We start from the raw sequence: 23155 nt of genomic DNA on the forward strand, positions 1-23155 counted from the left end.
CAATATGTCTAGTAGAATTTATTAATATAAACAAAATTAAAAAAATTATATAAAAAATACTTTTTATATGATCTATGATGCCATGATATATACTTTGCATGCTATCTGTATGAAATTACAGTTTTATGATTGCATTCTACATATATGAAATTACAGTTTTATGATTGCATGCTATTTGTATGAAATTGCAGTTTTATGATTGCATGCAATGTTTATGATGTTAATAAATAAATGATTTGAAATAATAGTGTTTCAGCATTTTTTTTTATCTTGAGATTTTGGAGTAAATTAAATTATTCACCATTGGGTTATTTTGAATTATAGTATTTAATATGAATAAATTTTTGAGAAAATAACAAAAATATCCAAAAATGGCTTGCAATTTTACACATTATCATCCAACTCACCTATTTATCATTCCTATCAGAAAACACACAAAAGTTTACATCACCACCATTCCAATAAAATGAGGGCACGTACGCGTATGACATCATCACTCACAGAAAATTCTCTGAAGATTCCAAAGAACCAATTCCCTTATGACTCTTGGCTGTCTTCAGATTCATAACTAATAGCATGAAATTCTTTCCTTTTTAAAAAGCTCAAATAGAAAAGATCTCACATACCTAGTGATAATGTAGTCATAAATCACCCACCAGACTCCGTACTCCGAGCTACCTGATTCATCAGAAAACAAGGACCATATTGAACATCGATGGGAAAATGAAGCCTTTAATATTTCTCCATGAATGGACCCAGTTTCAATAAATTCTTTAAAATCCCCTAATCATCAGTTTGCTTATCATCTTTCACTTCTATTTCTATTCAAATTGAAAAACAAATCTAACAGCTGGATTTATTTTGAGAATCTCCCAAATACAATGTCTATTTATTGTGGGTCTGTTTTTGCTCTCCCTCAATTCATGGCTTCTCCAATACTCTATGGAGCTGGAAATCTATTTTTTGTGAGCGACCATACGCCGGAGGAGAGTAATGCGAGGGTGGTTGTAGAAGAGCTGAGATTCAAAGCTTTGGGTAATGAGTGATTATGGTAGTGAGAGTTAAGGAAAGAAAGAGAAGAAGTTAGAATACTGACACACGGAAAGAAAATGGTAGTTGTGAAAAGATCTGATGAATTGTGGTATAGATGATAAATTAACAAAAAAGATGGTAATTGATGTAAAAAAGTTACATATTTTGGCTTTTCTTGTTATTTTCTCAAGAATTAATATGGTATAATTTTCATAAAAAAAATTATTCAATAAACTTTTATATTTATATAAAAAAATAAATGGTATTTCTCCAAATTTGATTATTGGCCTATATTTTCAACCTGTGATATCAGATAGACATTAAAATTTAATTTCATGCGATTTTACGGGCATAACGTATATTGTATTTTTGTCCAAAAAAGGATCTAAAAATCAAAATAGATTAGTATATAGACTAGATAAATACAGAATTTTTAAAATTGACCGTATAAATAAAAATTTTAAATTACAAGAACATAAAGATTGGTTTGGCCTTTTAAATATTAATTTTATAATAAAAAGATCAATTCTTCCCCTCAATTTGGCACAAACTATCAAAAAAGTCATTTTAAAAAAAAAATCGGTCAAAAACAACCAAATATTTTACCATTTTGTATCAGTTCACCTTTCTGCGAAGGAGTGTATTTCACGCACTAAAAAAGAGAGTAGACATTTGATTAAAAAATTAATTAACCCTAACCAAATTCCAATTAAAATCCTAACTAAATTTAATTACTACTGCATTTCTAGCACCATTTTCCCTTCAGTGCCTACTTTTCTTCAAAAGTGAACGATCACTACTACCATAATTGAAGAACTTAATAGCAAGATTATCTAATGTTACATCAGCATGACATTTATGCTCTCCTAGGATTGAGGAACCTCCCTCCAGAAACTAGCGGTTCATCGGAAAAATCGTCATTTAGAAATCGTAGATCACTGTACCGACGTAGGTCATAGATTGCTGGTGTCGTAGGTCGTTGCAGCTCCACCTAAAGAAGATGGTAAATTGATAAAGAAAAAAAGAACGTAAAAATATTCCTAATTTTTACTTTAAAATTGATTTGATTTTTAATTTTACTTTCAGATTTTAAAAATGTAAGGATTAAAATTAATATTTTATAATTTTAAGTGTCAGTTTGAAAAATAAAATAAATATTAAGAATATTTTTGAATTTTTTCTATATTTTATTGTTGCATGGATTAAATATATGGACGTGCAACTCGTAGGGGGGGATTTGATACAAAATGCAAATATTGGATTTTTAACTGATTTTTTTGCCTAATACCTTAAAAAAACCCGGCCTTTTAGTCCATTTTCAATATTACCCTAATGTTGTAAATTGGTAACTTTTATCCTATTTCGTATTTTATTGTTTCAATTGTATATCAATTTTTTAATTTTTGTCAATCGTTAAAATGATAAAATCATTCAATTAACTAAATTTAAAGATAAAAATAAATTTATTTTCATTCAAAAAAGTACAAATAAATCATTTATTTTTAAAAAGGCAAAAAGTACAAAAAAAAAACTAAGGTTTCTCCAAAAAGACAGTTCAATCCTTTTTGATATTTGGGGTACAATTCAGCCCCTCGGTTTTTTTATTGAACAAAAAAAACTGAGGGGCTGGATTATATCCCAAAAATCAAAACGGGCTGAACTGATCTTTTGGAAAAACCTCAGAGTTTTTTTGTACCTTTTGCCTTTTAAAAACTAACTAAAAACTATAATTAAATCAAAACTAATTTAAAATTCTTAATTAATTTAACTAAATCTAAATAAATTTTAAACACATACAATTAATATATGTTAGACATGGAGAATGTTTTTGAATTTTTTTAAATGAAAAAGACGTCAATTTAATATTTCAGAATAAACACAAAAATGTGAAATATGGTAAAATTGACAAGTTTTCAGTATTAGGACAGGTTCGAAAAGGTACTAAAAGTCGAGATTTTTTAAGGCGTTAGATTTTTTTTATTCATTTTGTGACAAGTTGGGAAGGTGAATTGATCCTTTTGTTCTTAACTTTATGGCTATCATCTTGAACTTTTTCAATGTGCTATATCTAAAAGTTATAAGTGTTCCTAATATGTTTATATGAATATTTCTAATAGAGCTTGTCAATAAAATAAATAAATAAATAAATGTAAAAACAATAAAATAATTTTTATATGATACAAGTTGCTAAGATAAATACTTTGCATGCTATAAGTATGAAGTTGGAGTTTCATGATTGTATGTGATTTTTATGATGTTAATACATTAATAATATAAAAAATAGTGTTTCAGTATTCATCTTTCTTGAGATTTTGGAGTAAATTAAATTATGTACAATTTGGTTATTTGAAATTTTAGTATTTATTATGGAATTTTTTTTTCTAAAAAAAGTAATACTTCTCAACTACAATTAATTGATGCTTATAGCATTGTTTTACAAGAATTTAGTGTGGTGTTTTCAATTATCTAATTCTCAACTTCTATTATATTTTACATGATTTCTCTCAGCTAAATTTTCATTTAAATTGATTCTCGTGCAACTAATTTGTGCTATTGATGGATTTTACACTAAAATGAAATTTTCTTAAACTAATTGTACTATTGATTTTTAAGATCTATTAAAGAAGTCGATTTTTGATTTATTTTGAGTTAATAATTATTGATTTTTAATATTTTTTTAAAAAACAAGTGGTTAATATTAAATTTTTAAGATGTCGTTTAGAAAAGTTGAGATTTTTGATTTTTTAAGTTGTTAATTTTCATATATTTAAGATTATGCATATCTTCATATATCTTCGATTATTGATTTTAAGTAAAAAAATTGAGATTTTTTTTTTGTTACAAGGAAGTTGAGATTTATGGATTAGGCTAATCCTCTAAAAATCCCCTCACCTTTCAACCCCCTTTCGTTTGCACCTTCACTTTTTAAAATCTCCAATTTTACCCTAATTACCACCTTTCACTTTCAATTGCACCCTCGAAATATTAAATTGACCTTTTTTCATTCAAAAAATTTCGAATCAATATTTTTTATTTTTACTCATTTTCTAAATAGTACTAATGTTAAAATTTCAACAATAAAAGCATCTTCTCTAAAAAAATATTTCAAAAATTACTAAATTTCACATTCACTTTTATTTAATTTTACCGTTTTAATTCCATAAAATTAATTAAATTATATACTATTTATAATATTTGTTGAAATATAAAGTATTAATTTGAACTTTTTGCAGTAAAAATAAGTCAATTTAATATTTATGGGTGTAATTGAAAGTGAAAGGTGGAAATTAGGGTAAAATTGGGATTTTTAAAGGTGAGAGTGCAAATGAAAAGAAATTGAAAGGTAAGGGGTTTTTCAGAGGATTAGCCTATGGATTAAGGTAAAGAAAAACTCAAAAGGAAAACAATAACAACATGTATTTACTTGTTCAACTAATAATTAATGACAAAAATAGGAAAAATAACTCACGAAAATATAAAAACTTATCATTTGATGGTCTTTTCTGTAATAGTCAACTTATTAAGTAACTTTTCTAGTATAGTTAGGAAGCCATTTCCACTGAAATTTACTACTTTTAAAAGAGAGAGTTTATTGATATGAGACTGCCCAGTGCACCAATTAATAGCGATTTGAAAGAGATGATTTCGAATAAAGTTTATTGATCCGAGAATGCTCCACCATTAATCCAATGTAGAAAAAGCCTACAATTAAGAATGTGAATCTGGTTTCAGATTGATTAATATTAAAAAATTTCTTTTTGCAATATCGAACAGAAATTTTAAAAATGTCAATTTTTTAATCGAATCATTTTGATCGGTCTTCAATTTGATTCGGTTATTTTAAAACTTATTTATGTCTAAAATCAAATCAAAAAATATTTTATAATATTAAAAGTTAAAACATACTGAACTGAACTAAATTTATCGCTTTATGAGTTATCTTAGGCGCTATTACTTGTGGTTTCGTTCTTGAGCTATGTAATATGGAGCACTATTGCCATATTACATTGCTTTAGTGGATCTCAACAAGTTTGAGCCATGAAAATTTACCAACTGTGTAAAATCTGTTAAAATATGGTTTTTTGTTTATTTTTATCAAATTTAATTGTTTAAAGCTGTGGGTTGTTGCAGAGAGCTAAAATGAGGAAAAAGAGAAGTTGGTGAGCTTGGCGTTCATGGGTTTAATTTTGACAGTCTCTGAAAATAAACATGTCAAATAAAGAAGATGATGGCAAAATGACATGTTTACTCTATATATTTTGTTTTTCACTTTTTTTATCAAGTTGTATTTTTGTAATGAAATAAGTTCTCAAAATTGATGCCATGTAAATCTTAATATATGAAAAGTAATGCCACGTCACGATTTTCTATTAAATAACGGAGAGTGGAATTCACTTGCCACTTTTTCGTCAGTGTAAGGGTGTCTAAATACGATTTTTAAAGTAAAAGGACCCAGACGTGAGTAATTTTGGAGTAGGGACTTATCGAATAAAAACGGTATAGTAGTCTTAGCATGGGTTTTGCCTAAACGAAAATAAATGTTATAATTAGACTTTTCTTGTTATTTTCTCTGAACCTTTCTATTATAAAGGTAATACTTCTCCACATGCATGATAATATTTTTTTTGTAAGGAATTGAGTGTAGACTGTGTAGTATATGTCTTAAAATAACTGAGAACAATTAGGAATTAGATAAGTGAAAGAAACGAAATTTATGTTATATTTTTATTTTGTAAGTTATTGAAGAAAAAATTGACTATTTTAAATTCTTAAAAGTATTTTAGTTTCAACAAATAAGAAAACAATAAATTTGCATATTTAAAGTAAATATAATAATATTTTGATTTTTTTATGTTTAAAAGTTGTTTTTTTTTTTAAAATTAAAAGACATTATTTTGAAGATGCATCAAAACTTTGGCATGAAACAAGTTTGTAATATTTTGAAAATCCATTATTATGTAATTAGTTCTTTGATCATTGACTAGTTAATTATAAAATTAAGATATTTTCAATTAGTAAAGGCATACTACAATTAAAATACTAAATAAACATAACTATCACTATTATTTAAATATTACTAGAGGACTAAATACTAAATTCATCATCAGTACATTAACCAAAGAATTAAATACATTCTGTTTTTTGGCAACTGGTTAGAGTTTCTTCAGTCTAATGGGTTTTTTTTAGTAATTTTTATAAAACAAATCAAGTTTTAAATAATATAAATATTTATAATAACAAATATTTAATAATATTTTATTTTATAAAATTTAATTAATATTATATATCAATTGGACTAATACATAAAAATAAAGTTATTTTTGCGGACTGAATTTTCTTCGATCGGTGATTGGTTGCTTGATTTTCACTATATTATTATTTTCAATACTACCACCACTGCAATTCTCAGATTATTCTGGGTACAGACATCTATCATATTCTTAAATTTTATTATTTTGAATGATAATATAATCCTATGTTGCATACTATGCATTACGATTAGATATAGGGATAAATGACTGGCACTTAAGATGCCAATAGGGTTTTTATTCTTAGAAAAACGTTTCGTGTAATTCTTCTGTTTTTAAAAATTAACTTTAAGGCCTAATTACTTAAAAAAAAACCCACCTTTAAACATTTTTTCGTTTATATTCCGATTTAAGAAAAAGTTTATTTATACCTTTTTTTTTATTTTTCGTTTTCAACTGTACCTAAAAATTTCTTTTTTGACAATTTAATTAATTAATGGATGAAAACATTAAAAATAATTAAATAGAAGAATTATATTTTTTTTTATTTGAAAAAATACAAATAAGTCCTTCAACTTTAAAAATATTTAAATAAATTCAAAAAATAACTTATATTTAATTTTTTTATTAAAAAACTAAATAAATTAAAAAATACTTCCGACAAACCACCGTACCTCTTCCAATTTATACAACGCTACGGATTTTTTTATAAAAAAAATTAATTTTTTTTTTCGGATCCCTCGAAAAGAGGAGCAAACTTGCTCCTCCTTCACATGGAAGGAGGAGCAGCGCGCTCCTCCTCCGGACGGAGAATTCAATTTTTTAAAAAAAAAAATTATATATTTTTACGGTTTTATGTTTTAAAATTATTAATAATTAATATAAATTAAATAATTATTATAAGTTTAATTTTATAAACAAGAAGGTATTTTTGTACTATTAATAATATTAAAGTCTATTTAGAATATAGGTTAAAAAATGAAGGATTATTTTAAACTTTTTTTAAACAAAAAAAGTTCAATTTAGTGCTTTAGGGTAGAATTGAAAATAAAAAAATCAAAAAAAAGGGTGCAAATGAAGTTTTTTTTAGGTGATGGTATAAACGAAAAAATATTATAAGGTGAGGATTTTTTAAATAATTAGGCCTAACTATATGGCTCTCTTCTTGAATTTCTATGTGCATTAATATGGCTGTTTCTAACTTTCTATTATGTTTATATGAATATTTCTAATAGAACTATTAGTAAAATAAATAAATAATTTTATGTAAACACAATAAATACTTTTTATATGATATAAGTTGTTCATGATCATGATAAATACTTTGCATGCTAACTGTATGAAGTTACAGTTTATGATTGCATGTGATATTTATGATGCTAATATATTAATAATTTGAAAAATTAGTGTTTTAGTATTTCTTTTTCTTGAGATTTTGGAGTAAATTAAATTATATAGTATAGAATTCCTTTGAATTTACGAGTTTATTATGTAATTATTTTTTCTTAATGGCCAATATCTCTTGTCAGCACTTACTAACTGAGATATTATGTGTGGGTATTTTTTTTGTAAGAATGGTAGTTTTTTTGTAATAAGAAATGAGTTGCACTACTATTATAGAAATTTTATTCTTATCTCAGTGGTGAAAGTATATACTATTCTAATAAAACTTTTGACCTATACATGTAACTGAATTTTTACTATTTTAAAAAGGTACCCAACTTTAATTTATTTCTTAAATATTACTCAACTTTAATTTTATTAACACCGGGAGGTTTTTTAATATATTCCATTCATCCGAAGCACATATGGCAAATTTTAGTATATCGCCCGCCAACTAAGCTCCATATCATAACTGTTAACTGATGTATTTATTAATCAGTTAGAGTTAGTTAGCTAGTTAGTTAACTTGTCACTGATGTGGCTAATTTGTTAGTTAGTGCTGATGTGGATAGTTAGTTAGATGAGCTGTATATTAGCTGTCACACACTATAGGTGTGTTTTCTTCTTCTTTGTAGCTTGTATAAATACTCTTCACTGTTCTTATCAGTGACGGTTATCAATAATAATTCTTCTTCTTCTTCTCTAAATTTCTGATTCAATATGGTATCAGAGCTCTTAGGTTAATGATCTTAGAGTTTCAAAACTTCTTCAAATCGAAGAAGAAAGAATTCAGAAGTTGAATTAAAAGTATTGATCAATCAAAATGGAGAATGCTCCATCTAGCAACAGCACAAACAATGGAGCGAATCAAAGCTTCGGAAGAACTTTCAATCTCTACAATGGAGATCCTCTTCTACTGCAATCATCTGATAACCCTAATATTACTCTGGTGAGTACTCTTTTGACTGTGAACAATTACTTCAGCTGGAGTAGAGCTGTAAAAATCGCCCTAGGTGCTAAGACCAAATTAGGGTTTATAAATGGAAAATGCCCGATGCCTGATGAAGATTCAGATGCTTATGAGCAATGGATTAAGGTAGATTGCATGGTAATATCATGGTTGCTTAATTCAATGTCTAGAGAGTTATCTGCTGCATTTCTTTGTGCATCATCTGCTAAAGTACTATGGGATGATCTGAAACAGAGGTTTGGTCAAAGTAATGGTCCAATGTTGTATCAATTGAAACGAGAAATAGCATTAGTTTCTCAAGGAAATGATGAAATTTCAGTTTACTTTACTAAATTGAAAAGATTGTGGGATGAATTGAATTGTATGATTGTAATGCCTGTTTGCACTTGTGGAGCAATTAAGAACTGCAGCTGTAATTTGGGAAGGGCACTTACAGATTTTAACTCTCAAGACAGATTGGTTCAGTTTTTAATGGGATTGAATGAGGAATATGAATATACTAGAAACCAGATTCTGTTGATGGATCCTTTGCCTAATGAAAATAGAGCTTATTCTATGCTCCTCACTGTTGAAAAACAAAGACAAGTAATTGGGCAAAATACTTCTACTGTGGAAAGCACAGCTCTTTTGGCCAATCCACAAGGGTATAACAAAAATAATTGGGATAATAAGAAAAGATATGGTCAGGAATACAAAAGAGATAACAAAGATAAGGGACACTGTGATTATTGTAACAGAGATGGACATATAAAATCAGGTTGTTTCAAACTTGTTGGGTATCCTGAATGGTTCAAGAGAAATAAAGCAAAGGGGCAGAATCAGAACACCAGGATGGCAGCACAAACTCAGTGTGAATATGATGAGACTACAGAAAACAAAGCAGAAAGTTGGGAGGCACCAGAACATTTTACTAACTATGAGCAGCTGGGAAATACACTTGCAGGAATGTTAAAATTCATCAAAGGAAAGTCAGCACTGGATTCATCAAATTCAGTTGGGAAATTTGCTGGAACAGTGGAAAGGGCATATGGAGATCCACTCACATTTGCAGGTATTTTTCCATCTTATGCTCTTAGTGGTTTTGAATTATGTAAATATGGTTCTTGGATAATAGACACTGGGGCCTCAGATCATATGACATTTAACCCTAGCCTACTTTCAACCAAAACCAAACTTCTTAACCCAATCAAAGTCTGTCTACCTAATGGAACAGTAAACTCTGTTAATAGTGTTGGTAATGTTGTTCTCAATGATAAACTTACTCTTAAAAACACTTTACTAGTACCAGATTTCAAATACAACTTACTCTCAGTTAGTAAGCTTGTTGAGCACAATCCTCTCAAGGTAACATTCTTCTCTAAATGTTGCCTTATACAGGACCTGAAGACTGATGCAATACTGGCTCAGGGACACCAGATTGCTGGATTGTACAAACTAGATTCTACTAGTTTTTCACTCAAATCTGTTCCAGCTGTGTTTAATACACATGTTGATACTTCTGTTGCTTTATCCAAATTCAATAAAGATGTTTTTTTGAATCCTTTGGATTGTTCTCTTATGAATGCTTCTTCTACTGATAATTTTACAATCTGGCATGCTAGACTTGGACATGCTAGCATTTCCACTCTTAGTCATATCCCTTCTGTCATTCATAAGATTCCACAAAACTCAGACTGCATGATTTGCACAGAAGCAAAACACCATAGACTTGTCTTTCCAAACTCTGAAATTAGAACCACACACTCCTTTGAATTGTTACATATAGATTTATGGGGACCTTACAAAACTACTTCAGTCCAAGGTTCTCATTATTTTTTAACTATTGTGGATGATCACACAAGGGTTACCTGGACTTTTCTTCTAAACCAGAAAATTCAATGCACACAAACTCTCATTACTTTTCTTAAAATGTGTTGCACTCAGTATCAAACAACAGTTCAAATTATCAGAACAGATAATGGACTGGAATTTCTTAACAGTACTCTTTCTTCATACCTACAAGATCATGGCATCATTCATCAACACACATGTCCCTACACACCACAACAAAATGGTGTTGTGGAAAGAAAGCATAAACACTTACTTGAAGTAGCTAGAGCATTAAGATTTCAAGCTCATTTGCCTAAAGAATTTTGGGGTGATTGTATTTTAACTGCTACCTATCTCATAAACAGAATGCCAATGAAAATTCTCCATTGGAAAACCCCATATGAGAAATTCTTTTTCAAACCACCTGATTATAGCAATTTGAGAATTTTTGGCTGTCTTTGCTATGCCAAAAATACATGTCCTTCAAAAGACAAATTTGACACCAGAGGTATTAAATCAATATTTCTGGGATATAGCTCTACACAGAAAGGTTACAAACTACTTAATTTGTCCAATCATCAGTACTTTGTCAGTAGAGATGTCAAATTCTTTGAAACTCACTTTCCATACTCTACTATCTCAATTCCTTCTTCTGATAATTTTGTCCTTCCTTCCATTTCTTCCAATATTGATAACTCTTTGTCTGACACAAATTCCTCTCCTCACACATCATCTGATTTACAATCTCTTCCTTCTAGTTCATATAACCCACCTGCTACTACTGCTCCTGAATCAAATGATACTGTAATCACTCCCAATCCACCTAGAAAATCTACCAGAACTATAACAAAGCCTGTTTGGTTTAAAGACTACCAAGTTAATGCTGCTACTCTTTCAAAACCCCCAAGTGGCAAACCTTATCCCATTCCAAAATTTTCTTTTCTTACCAGTTCTTCTACCCTGTCTAATGATCCTGTAGGCCCCTCTAGTATCAAAGAACCATTTTCATATAATCAAGCTCACAAAGACTCTAGATGGGTAGATGCAATGCAATTAGAATTAGATGCCTTGGAGAAAAATGAGACTTGGGTGTTGACTACTCTACCTCCCACTAAGACTGCCATAGGATCTAAGTGGGTATACAAGATTAAACACAGACCTGATGGGTCTGTAGAAAGGCTCAAGGCAAGGCTTGTAGCCAAAGGGTATAATCAGATTGAGGGCTTAGATTACAAAGAGAGATTTTCTCCAGTAGCTAAACTTGCTACCGTCAGACTTCTAATTGCTCTAGCAGCCTCTAAAAATTGGTTTCTAGAACAACTGGATGTGAATAATGCTTTTTTACATGGTACATTAGAAGAGGAAGTTTATATGTTGCCACCACAGGGTTATACTAAAGCTCAATCTAATCAAGTTTGTAGGTTGGTGAAATCCCTATATGGTCTTAAGCAAGCATCTAGACAATGGAACATTAAGTTCACTGCTTCTCTTGTTTCTATTGGTTTTACACAATCTGCTCATGATCACTGTTTGTTTACAAGGCAACAAAATGGTCATTTCACAGTTTTAGTTGTATATGTTGATGATGTGCTGCTTGCAGGAGATAACTTTCCAGATATTTGCACAGTTAAACAGTTTCTTGATTCTCAGTTTACAATAAAGGATCTTGGTCCTTTGACTTATTTCTTAGGACTTGAGGTTCATCGTACTTCTAAAGGGATTTCATTAAACCAGCACAGGTACATTTTGGACATCCTAGCTGATTCTGGTCTCACAGGAGCAAAGCCTGCTTCTTTTCCCTTACCTGCTCATGTTAAACTCTCAGCTTCAGATGGTGATCTGTTAAATGATCCTAATCAATACAGAAGACTTATTGGCAGATTATTATATCTGAACATTACAAGACCTGATATCAGCTATTCTGTAAATGTTCTCAGTCAGTTTTTGAGTTCTCCTCGTTTGCCTCATTGGGAAGCTGCACTTCATGTTCTGAGATATCTCAAAAGTTGTCCAACTCTGGGACTTTATTATTCTGCTACTTCTGATTTAAAGCTTCTGGCTTATAGTGATTCTGACTGGGCATCCTGTGTTGATTCTCGCAAATCAGTCACTGGTTTCTGCATTTTCTTGGGTGATTCACTTATTTCATGGAAGAGCAAAAAGCAGGTCACTGTGTCTCGCTCCACAGCTGAAGCAGAGTACAGGTCTATGGCTTCAACTACATGTGAATTACTATGGCTTCGTTATCTCTTGACTGATCTACAGGTGTTAGTTTCCTCTCCAATTCTGCTACACTGTGATAATAAAGCTGCTCTTCATATAGCTGCAAATCCTGTTTTCCACGAGAGGACTAAGCATCTTGACATTGATTGCCATTTAATTCGTGAGCACTACAAGTCTGGTTTTATTCTTCCCACATTCACTCCCTCAAAGCTTCAGTTGGCAGATGTTTTTACAAAGTCTCTTGGCGCACAACCTCATCAGTTTCTTGTGTCCAAATTGAATCTTGCTATTCCCCAAGATCCAACTTGAGGGGGGGATGTTAACTGATGTATTTATTAATCAGTTAGAGTTAGTTAGCTAGTTAGTTAACTTGTCACTGATGTGGCTGATTTGTTAGTTAGTGCTGATGTGGATAGTTAGTTAGATGAGCTGTATATTAGCTGTCACACACTATAGGTGTGTTTTCTTCTTCTTTGTAGCTTGTATAAATACTCTTCACTGTTCTTATCAGTGACGGTTATCAATAATAATTCTTCTTCTTCTTCTCTAAATTTCTGATTCAATAATAACATCGCCAATTTAATTGAATACCAATTAAAAAAATTCTATAGTTCATATCCCAAGAACGTAGTTTCTAATCGCTCTCACGAACCATGTTCTCTCTCCTTTTTCTCCATCTCCTCAAGCCTGCTCCATTCGCCTATCTGGTCACCATTGTTCATTGATAGACTGAACAACTTTATCATGATTAAAGGTGAAGAAATGATAACTTTTGTTATGTACGTATAGAAGACAATGAGAATGGCCAGAAAGATTTAGAGAGTTAAGGATTTCAATTAGATTAGGGCTTTTGGATGGCATTTGTGATTTTATTAACATGACGTGGAGCTTGGGTGACGAAATATAATATTATAATTTGCCACATATGCTTTTGATGAACGGAATATTATTAAAAAAAACTTGCCATTGAAGATAAAACCAAAATTTGATAACTTTCAAGAAATAAATTGAAATTGGATATTCTTTTTGAAATAATGTGAAGAAGTCGATCATATTGAGATTTAATCAATGTCTTACAATTTGATTGGATTTTTGCACAATTTGAATAAATTAACCTCTTAAATAAAAAGAATTGAACAATTACTTTTAGAGAAGATTAGGATAATACTCTATTTTCTAAAGTAATTTGATTTCCTACCTCAATAAGGAAAAAATAGAGAAAATACCTCATCATTCTAATACTTTTATTTTTTTACTCTAAAGCATGTTTATATTATGATTATACCTACTTTTTATTGATTTTTTACTCTAAGTATATATTTTTACTCTAACCATATGACAACTGTCATATTTTTATATTTCTTTCTTTTTTCTTTCTCTCTCCTCTCTCCTCTCTCTTCTTCTTCTTCTTCTTCTTCTGTTCTTCGTCAATTTTTTCTTCTTTTTTATTTCTTCTTTTCTTCTCCATTTTTTTCTTTCTTCTCTATCGTTCCTTCATCGCTCCACCGTCGCTCCACCGTCGATCCACTGTTCTTTCATTTTTTTTTATTTTAGCGAACTTTTCTTTAATTCATGGCGATTATTGCGTTTTTTTAACATTCAGATATAAATAAATTACTCTTGATTTTTTTTTTCAATTTTAGATCTAAAAATCTGCATGAAAAAATAATATTATGATGAAAAAAACGATTTTCTGCACAAAAAACGATTTTCTGCAAAAAAACAGCATCTGATTATCATATGATTATCATAACACTACATAAAAAATGATTTTTTATAAAAAAAAACTCTCAGATTATCATATGAGTATCACTGTATTATCATAATGTTATCATAACACTGCATAAAGAAAGATTTTCTACAAAAAAAATTGATTATCATGTTGTTATCACTGTATTATCATCTCGTAATCATAATATAATCATATGGTACCGGGATGATAATGTATTATTGTACCTAAATGATAATGTTATGACAACGACATAATAATAAAATTATGATAACAGTATGATAATATGATACCTATAAGAAAAAAATTACATAAAAAATATGATAACGAGATGATAATGTGAAGAAAATAGTATTACAATGAAGTATAATAAGGTCATGTTATCATACTATTATCGCCACCTTATCATTTTATAATCATAATTTTTTTGTAATTGTTTTTTTCATACATGTATAATATTATCATACTGTTATCATACTGTTATCTTCACATTATCATCTCGTTATCATAATTTTTTTGTAATTATTTTTTTCATAGATATCATATTATCATACTATTATCTTTACATTATCATCTCATTATCATAATTTTTATGTGATTTGTTTACATATAGGTATCATATTATCATACTATTATCATAACTTTATTATTTTATTATCATCTGGTTATCATACTGGTGTCATGAATCTTTTTGTAATTCTAATTTAACGTACGTTATCATCCAGTTATCATAAGCTTACCATAATTCATTATCATCTAATTATCATACTCCAGTGTTATGATAACGACATGATAATCAGAAACTATTTTATCATACATTATCATAGATATTATCATATATGTAGCATAAATATTATCATCTCGTTATCATATGATAAAACATTATCATAGGACACTATTTCTGTAAAAAAAATTCCATGTAAGTATCATATTATCATACTATATAAGCTTATCATTATATTATCATAAAAACATTATTGTACTATTATCATTATCGTACATTTCTATTATCATAACCTTATCATAATCATATAATGTTATGATAACGATATATTAATACAGTGTTATTCATACGATAATCAGACACTGTTTTTTTAGTAAAAAATTAATTTTCTCTGCAGTGTTATGATACTTACATGATAATGCAGTAATGATACTCATATGATAATCAGAAGCTGTTTTTTTTTGCAAAAATCGTTTTTTTTGTGCAGAAAATCGTTTTTAATACAGATTTTTAGATTTAGAATTGGAAAAATTCAAGAGTAATTTATGTAGATCTGAAAGTTAAAAGAAATCGTATTAATCACCACGAGTTGAGAAAAATCGCTAAAATCAAATATGAAAAACGGCGGAGCGACGGCGGGATGATGGCGGAACAACGACGGAGCGATGAATTAACGATGAAGAAGAAGAGAATAAAAATGAAGAAGAAATAAAAATAAAGAAGAAGAAGAAGAAGAAAAAAATGGCGGAAAAAAAGAACAGAGAAGAAGAAAGCCAATGGAGAGGAAAGAGAGAAAGAGAAAAAGAGAGAGAAAAAAGGAAAAAAAATGACAGTTGTCACTTACAAATCCCTAATAATATAGTTAGAGTAAAATAATAATAATGAATAGGTATAATTATAATATAAATAGGTGTTAGAGTAAAAAAGTAAATATATTAAAATAGTGAAGTATTTTTTCTATCTTTTCCTTGTTGAGGTAGAAAATCATATTATTTTTAAAAAGAGAGTATAATTCCTAATTTTCTCTTACTTTTACAAATCAGCCTGATCAATCACCAATTTAATTGACTAATTTAGCATTTTTTAAAATCAATCTGACATGGCTATCTATTCAAAGTTCAACTAGTTTAATCACATGTTGAACCGTTTAAATAAAAAAAAAATTATAATTTTAACACTATAACTACACCAATGAATTATAACTGATCAAATGATATAGGTGTTAGGCAGCAAATTGTTATGTCGTAAGTTTAAATTCTCCCACAAATGTTCCTCAGGCAGCCCTTCGGCTCCGATTATATATATAAATATAACATTATAACTGTAATGAAAAAATAATAATATTACCCAATTAAATGTATTGTACATTATAAGACTGTTTTAGAATAATAAGAAAAGAGATTATACATCACCTTATACATGAGATTTTGTAGTTTAAAATAAATAAAATTATAATTAACGTTATAAAAATCAATCGTTTTTTATGGTTTAATCTATTCAATGGGTTGCCAATTTGTACGGTTGTATTTCGTTTAAAGTGGTTGATCACAATTGCAGTTATTAAGAGGAACCAAACCAAACACTATTGCGCAGTCGCGCGGTCAAGTGGTTTAAAATTTTTCATGTTAAACATGACAAAAAATTAATATGGTATAATTTTCGAAAAGCAAATTATCCAATAAACTCCTATACTTATATAAAAAATAATTGGCCCTTCTCCAAATTTAATGATGTGGTCTATATTTTCAACCTGTCAAATTAGATAGATATTAAAATTCAATCTCATGCATGTTTTACGAGCGTCCTCTTTGTTGTCTTTTTGTTTAAAAAAGGACCTAAAAATTCAAAATAGATTAGTATATAGACTAGATAAAAATTAGAAGTTTCAAAATTGACCATATAAATAAAATTTTGAAATTACAAGAACATAAAGATTGGTTTGGCCTTTTAAATATTAATTTAATAATAAAAATATTAGTTCATCCCCTCAATTTGGCACATACTATCAAAAAAATCATTTTAAAAAAAAATCGGTCAAAACAACCACATACTTTACCATTTCGTATCATTTCATCTTTTTGCGAAGGAGTGTATTTCACCCACTAAAAAAGGGAGTAAAACACTTGATTAAAATATTAATTAACCCTAATTAAAATCCAATTAAAATCCTAACTAAATTTAATTACTACTGCATTTCTAGCACCATTTTTCCTTTAGTGCCTACTTTTCTTCAAAAGTGAACGATCAGTACTACCATAATTGAAGAACTTAATAGCAAGATCATCTAATATTACATCAGCATGACATTGATGCTCTCCTAGCATTGAGGAACCTCCCTCCAGAAACTAGCGGTTCATCGGAGAAATCGTCATTTAGAAATCGTAGATCACTGTTGTACCGACATAGGTCATAGATTACTGGTGTCGTTGGTCATTGCTGCACCACCTAAAGAAGATGGTAAATTGATAAAAAAAAAAGGGAATGTAAAGACGTTCTTAATTTTTACTTTAAAATTGATTTGATTTTTTATTTTAATTTCAGATTATAAAAATGTAAGGATTAAAATTAATATTTTAAAACTTTAAGTATCAATTTGAAAAATAAACTAAATATTAAGAATCTTTTTGAATTTTTTCTATATTTTATTGTTGCATGGATTAAATATATGGACGTGCAGCTCGTAGGGGGATTTGATACAAAATGCAAATATTGGATTTTTACCTTTAAAAAAATCTGGCATGTTAGCCCCTTTTCAATCCTACCATAATGTTGAAAACTGGTCACTTTTACCTTATTTCGCATCTTATTGTTTCAGTTGTACTCCAACTTTTTAATTTTTATCAATTTTTTTTACTTAAATGATGAAATCATTCAATTAATTAAATTTAAAGATAAAAATAAATTCATTTCCATTCAAAAAAATATAAATAAATCATTTATTTTTTAAAAAGGCAAAAAGTACAAAAAAAAAACTGAGGTTTCTCTAAAAGGACAGTTCAACCCTTTTTGGTATTTGGGGTACAATTCAGCCTCTCAGTTTTTTTATTGAACAAAAAAAATTGGGGCTGAATTGTATCTCAAAAATCAAAAAGGGATAAACTGTTTTTTTGGGAGAAATTATTAGATATACTCGGTCCACCACGTTATCTATAGACTAAACCTATCATATTATAACACGTCATTAAAATAAGGATTAATTACATATAAAATCACCACCTTTACATGAATATTCAAAAATAACACGACCTTTAAAACGTGTCAATCAGGGCATCATCTTTCATTTCTTTTCAAAAACAATATGGGCATGTTTTTTGATAAAATTTTTCTGACTTGGACACCCGATGAGAGTGCCACGTGTCACGTCACGTTAGTAAAAGTGCCACTAAAAATGTGCCCGTGTTATTTTTGAAAAGAAATGAAAGGTGATGCCCTGAATTGCCACGTTTTAAAGGTCGTGTTATTTTTACAATTTCGTGTAAAGGTGGTGATTTTATATGTAATTAACCCTTAAAATAATGGCACTATCATAATATTACTATTTAAAAGTGTAAAAAAGTAATAAATAAATTACGATAGTGCCACTATTATAATGACGTGTCATAATATAATAGGCTAGTCCACGAATGACATGGTAGACCGAGTCTACCTAATAATCTCTCGTCCTTTTGGGAAAATCTCAGAGTTTTTTTGTACCTTTTGTCTTTTAAAACTAACTAAAAACTATAATTAAATTAAAACTAATTTAAATTTTTAATTAATTTAACTAAATCTAAATAAATTTTAAACATATACAATTAATATATATTAGACATGGAGAATGTTTTTGAATTTTTTCCAAATAAAAAAAACGTCAATTTAATATTTCAGGATAAACATAAAAATGTGAAATATGGTAAAATTTATCAGTTTTTAACGTTAGAGTAGGATCAAAAAGGTACTAAAAAGTAGAAATTTTTTAAAATGTTGCCAAGTTGGGAAGGTGAATTGATCCTTTTGTTCTTAACTTTATGGCTATCATCTTGAACTTTTTCAATGCGCTATATCTAAATGTTATAAGTGTTCCTAATATGTTTATATGAATATTTCTAATAGAGCTTATCAGTAAAATAAATAAATAATTATTTTATGATGTTAATACATTAATAATGTAAAAAATAGTGTTTCAGTATTTATTTTTCTTGAGATTTTGGAGTAAATTAAATTATGTACGATTTGGTTAGTATTTGAAATTTTAGTATTTATTATGGAATTTTATTTTCTAAAAAAAGTAATACTTCTCCACTACAATTAATTGATGCTTATAGCATTGTTTTTACAAGAAATTAATGTACTCTTGTCAATTATCTAATTCTCAACTATTATTATTTTTTACATGATTTTTCTCAGCTAAATATTCATTTAAATTGATTCTCATGCTACTAATTTGTGCTATTGATGGATTTTACACTAAAATGGAATTTTCTTTAACTAATTTGTACTATTGATTTTTAAGATCTATAAAAAAAGTTAAAACATTTGATTTTTGATTTTTTTGAGTTAATAATTATTGATTTTTAATATTTTTTAAAAAACAAGTGGTTAAATATTAAATTGTTAAGATGTTATTTAGAAAAGTTGAGATTTTTGATTTGACTCATGAAAATATGAAAACTTATCATTTGAGGGTCTTTTTTGTAATAGTCAACTTCTTGAGTAACTTTCTAGTATAATTAGGAAGCCATTTCCACTGAAATTTACTACTTTTAAACGGGAGAGTTTATTGATGTGAGAATTCTTACTACACCAATTAATAGCGAATTGAAAGAGACGATTTCGAATAAAGTTTATTAATGTCATGCTGATGAATTAAGTTCCACCATAAATCCAATATAAAGTGTACAATTATGAGAGTAAAACTGAATAATTTATCTGATGAATTAAGTTCAATATATAGAATTATAAAAAAGAATACAACATAGTGCAACTCGGGTCATTATAAATTTTCTAGTTAGGACTGAACGAAACCGAACTAATCCATTAGTTTGAACCAATTTACCAAACTAGTATTTATTTTAATTTAGTTAAAATGGTTAGGAAGATTGGGTTTAATGTAAATAATTAATTAAGAAGTGTGGTTATTAGTTTTGGTTTGATTTTATCATTAATTAGCCGAACTGATATAAAAACCAAATTTTAAATTGATATCATTTTTATTGATAAATAAAATATACGTGTGCATATATTTACAAATAAATTTAATTATTGTGTATAATTTTTATTTAAATCTATATTAAGCAAATCAAATCAGACCAGACCGACAATAAATTCAATGAGCCGAATCAAAATTTTATATAAATTGTTTATATACATTATAAATTAATATCAATGAATATCAAACAAACAACAATATTTTAATAAATTAGACAATAATAATTAAATTAGAAAAAGATCGATAGTTTAGTTATTTTATATTAAAATAATGTAGGATTAATGATATAGTATATAAGTAATATAGTGATGATATTTTTTTAGAGTTAGATATATAGTTTGTATTTTGAGAAAAATTTACTTTCTGTGTAAAATAAAGTTACTAAAAAATAGAGAGGTTGAAGATGGCATGAAGCTTAACATAAAGAAGCCCTTATAGTTTCAACCTTTTATTTGTTTGGTCCCTTTTAAGTTTATTATTTAATAAGTTTCTATAATAATTGTTTTCTATTTAATGAATCTTTTGTTAGATGAAAATCGCGAGCGTGCATGTTGCTCAATCACTGTTAGGTGATAATTAACAATTTTCACGTAGAAGATGACGAAAGACTTAAATATTTTTAATTTTTATTTAGCTAGTCTATCTTCCAGTTTTATTATTCAATAGACCTCTGTATTTTTTAAATTTCTGTTTATATGACTCTTCTCCGAATTTAATAATATGAATCATTTTGCCAAAAAAATTGAGTTAGATAGATAATTAAATTTGATCATATTCACGTTTCATGATGAGTGTAATTTACTCTTTTCCGTCCAAAAAGAAGACCTAAAATTTCAAAATAAATTAAACATGGAGACTAAATAAAGATAAATTTTGGAAAAAAAAAACTAAACAGAAAGTTAAAGTATAAGGGTTTAAAAACGGATTTAGCCTATTCTTAATCATTTTAGTTTTTAAAAGCATTCATCACAGTTTGTGTAATTATTAATAAGAGATATAATTCTTCTCTTCTTAAAGATTAAGTAGTGGACTTTCTATGGGCATTACATCTAAAAGTTAGAAGTGTTTCTTTTATGTATATAAGAAAAGGCTTAATATGCCTTAAAAAAATCCGCCATTTCATCCCCTTTTCAATGCTAACCTGACGTTTAAAATTTTATCAATTTTATTCAATTTTTTATTTTTTTTCATTTCAATTATATCCTAAAGCATAAAATTAACCTTTATTTATTTGACAAAAATTCAAAAAAGTTCTTAAAAAATGGTCAATGTAATATAAAAAGTTAATCTATTGCAAAAAGAGTTAATTTAGAGAATTTTTTACAAATAAAAAAAGGTCAATTTTATGCTTTAGGATACAATTAAAATGCAAGATAAGATAAAATTGACTGATTTACAATGTCAGAGTAGGACTGAAAAAAGGATGAAAAGGTCGAGGTTTTTTAAGACATTAGGCCATAAGAAAATTTCAACAAATTTATTTATTATTTTGTTTTTATGAAAAACCTAATAAAATACTTTAAATATAATATAAGTTGACAGGATAAAAACTTTGCATGCTATCTCTATGAAGTTACAATTTTATGATTGCATGTGATATTTATGATGCTAATGTATTAATGATTTGATAAATTAGTATTCCAGTATTTCTCTGAGATTTTGGAGTAAACTAAAGTATATACAATTAGGTTATTTTGAATTTTAGTATATACTATGATAATAGTTTTTTTGAAAAATAATAATTCTCTACTTCTATCAATGGTGATGATCTAATGCCATATTTTTCTTATAATAATTGAGTGCAGTGTTTTTCTAAAAATAATTATGAGTAATTGAGAATTAGATAAGTGAAAAATAATGGAAGGGTATCTATCCGCATTTAGTAACCGCGAAGAACTATATATAACTGTTTTTATTTTGTGTAACATCTCAGGAGTAATAATTAAAAATAATAATAAATATAATCATATTTAAAGTAAATATGGTAATATTTCAATTTCTCATGTTAAATATAATAATATTTCGATTTGTGCGGTAGAGGCTTTTTGCACAAAAGCGATAAATTATAGAGGTTCTCGTGATGGATTTAGCCAGTTTCATTTTAATAGTTTAGAATTATTACAATGTCAAAAAAAATACTATTGAATTTTATGAGATTTGTTTTAAGGAAAGTGAATAGTGGATCACACTATTTCAATGGTCATCAATTTACGGTTCAATCGATTTACTCACGGCTTAAACTGTTCAGATAGAAGTAACAATATTTATACTTTTGTAGTATAAGTGTATTATACATTTTAATTGTCTTAGAACAATTAAAAATAGCATTAAACCTTATGTATTCGTTTTTATAGTTTCAAAAAAAATTATAATCAGATTTATGAAAACTGGTTTGTTAATCGAACCAAACTGACCACTGATTTCCAATTGGATCGGTCGTTTCGATCTGATTCTTAAAATATGAAATTGAATTATAAGCTATCCCCTCATACAATTTGACCTCCGGTTCGATTTTTTTTATATAATTGAGGAGGAGAAGCGCTTGTATGAGAAAAAGAACCTACAATCTTGACAGTTTCCTGTCAAGTATTTATACCATTTGAGCTACAGCTCGTTGGTGACCACCGGTTCGATTCTTAAAACAATTTACATGAGGAAACCAAATAAGAAATACTAGTGATAGATAGTTAGCCATGTGGCAAATGAGATGATTAGTTCAATTAAATATCAATATCCTTTATCCAATACACAAAGAGAAATGAGCCAGATGTGAAATCCTAGTTGGCCAATCAGATCCTAACCTAATCTGATGCCTCCTCTTCATATCAGCCAAGATTCACAACTAGTG

The sequence above is a fragment of the Mercurialis annua genome, linkage group LG7 (genome assembly GCF_937616625.2).
Source record: "Mercurialis annua linkage group LG7, ddMerAnnu1.2, whole genome shotgun sequence".
NCBI classification, from domain to species: domain Eukaryota; kingdom Viridiplantae; phylum Streptophyta; class Magnoliopsida; order Malpighiales; family Euphorbiaceae; genus Mercurialis; species Mercurialis annua.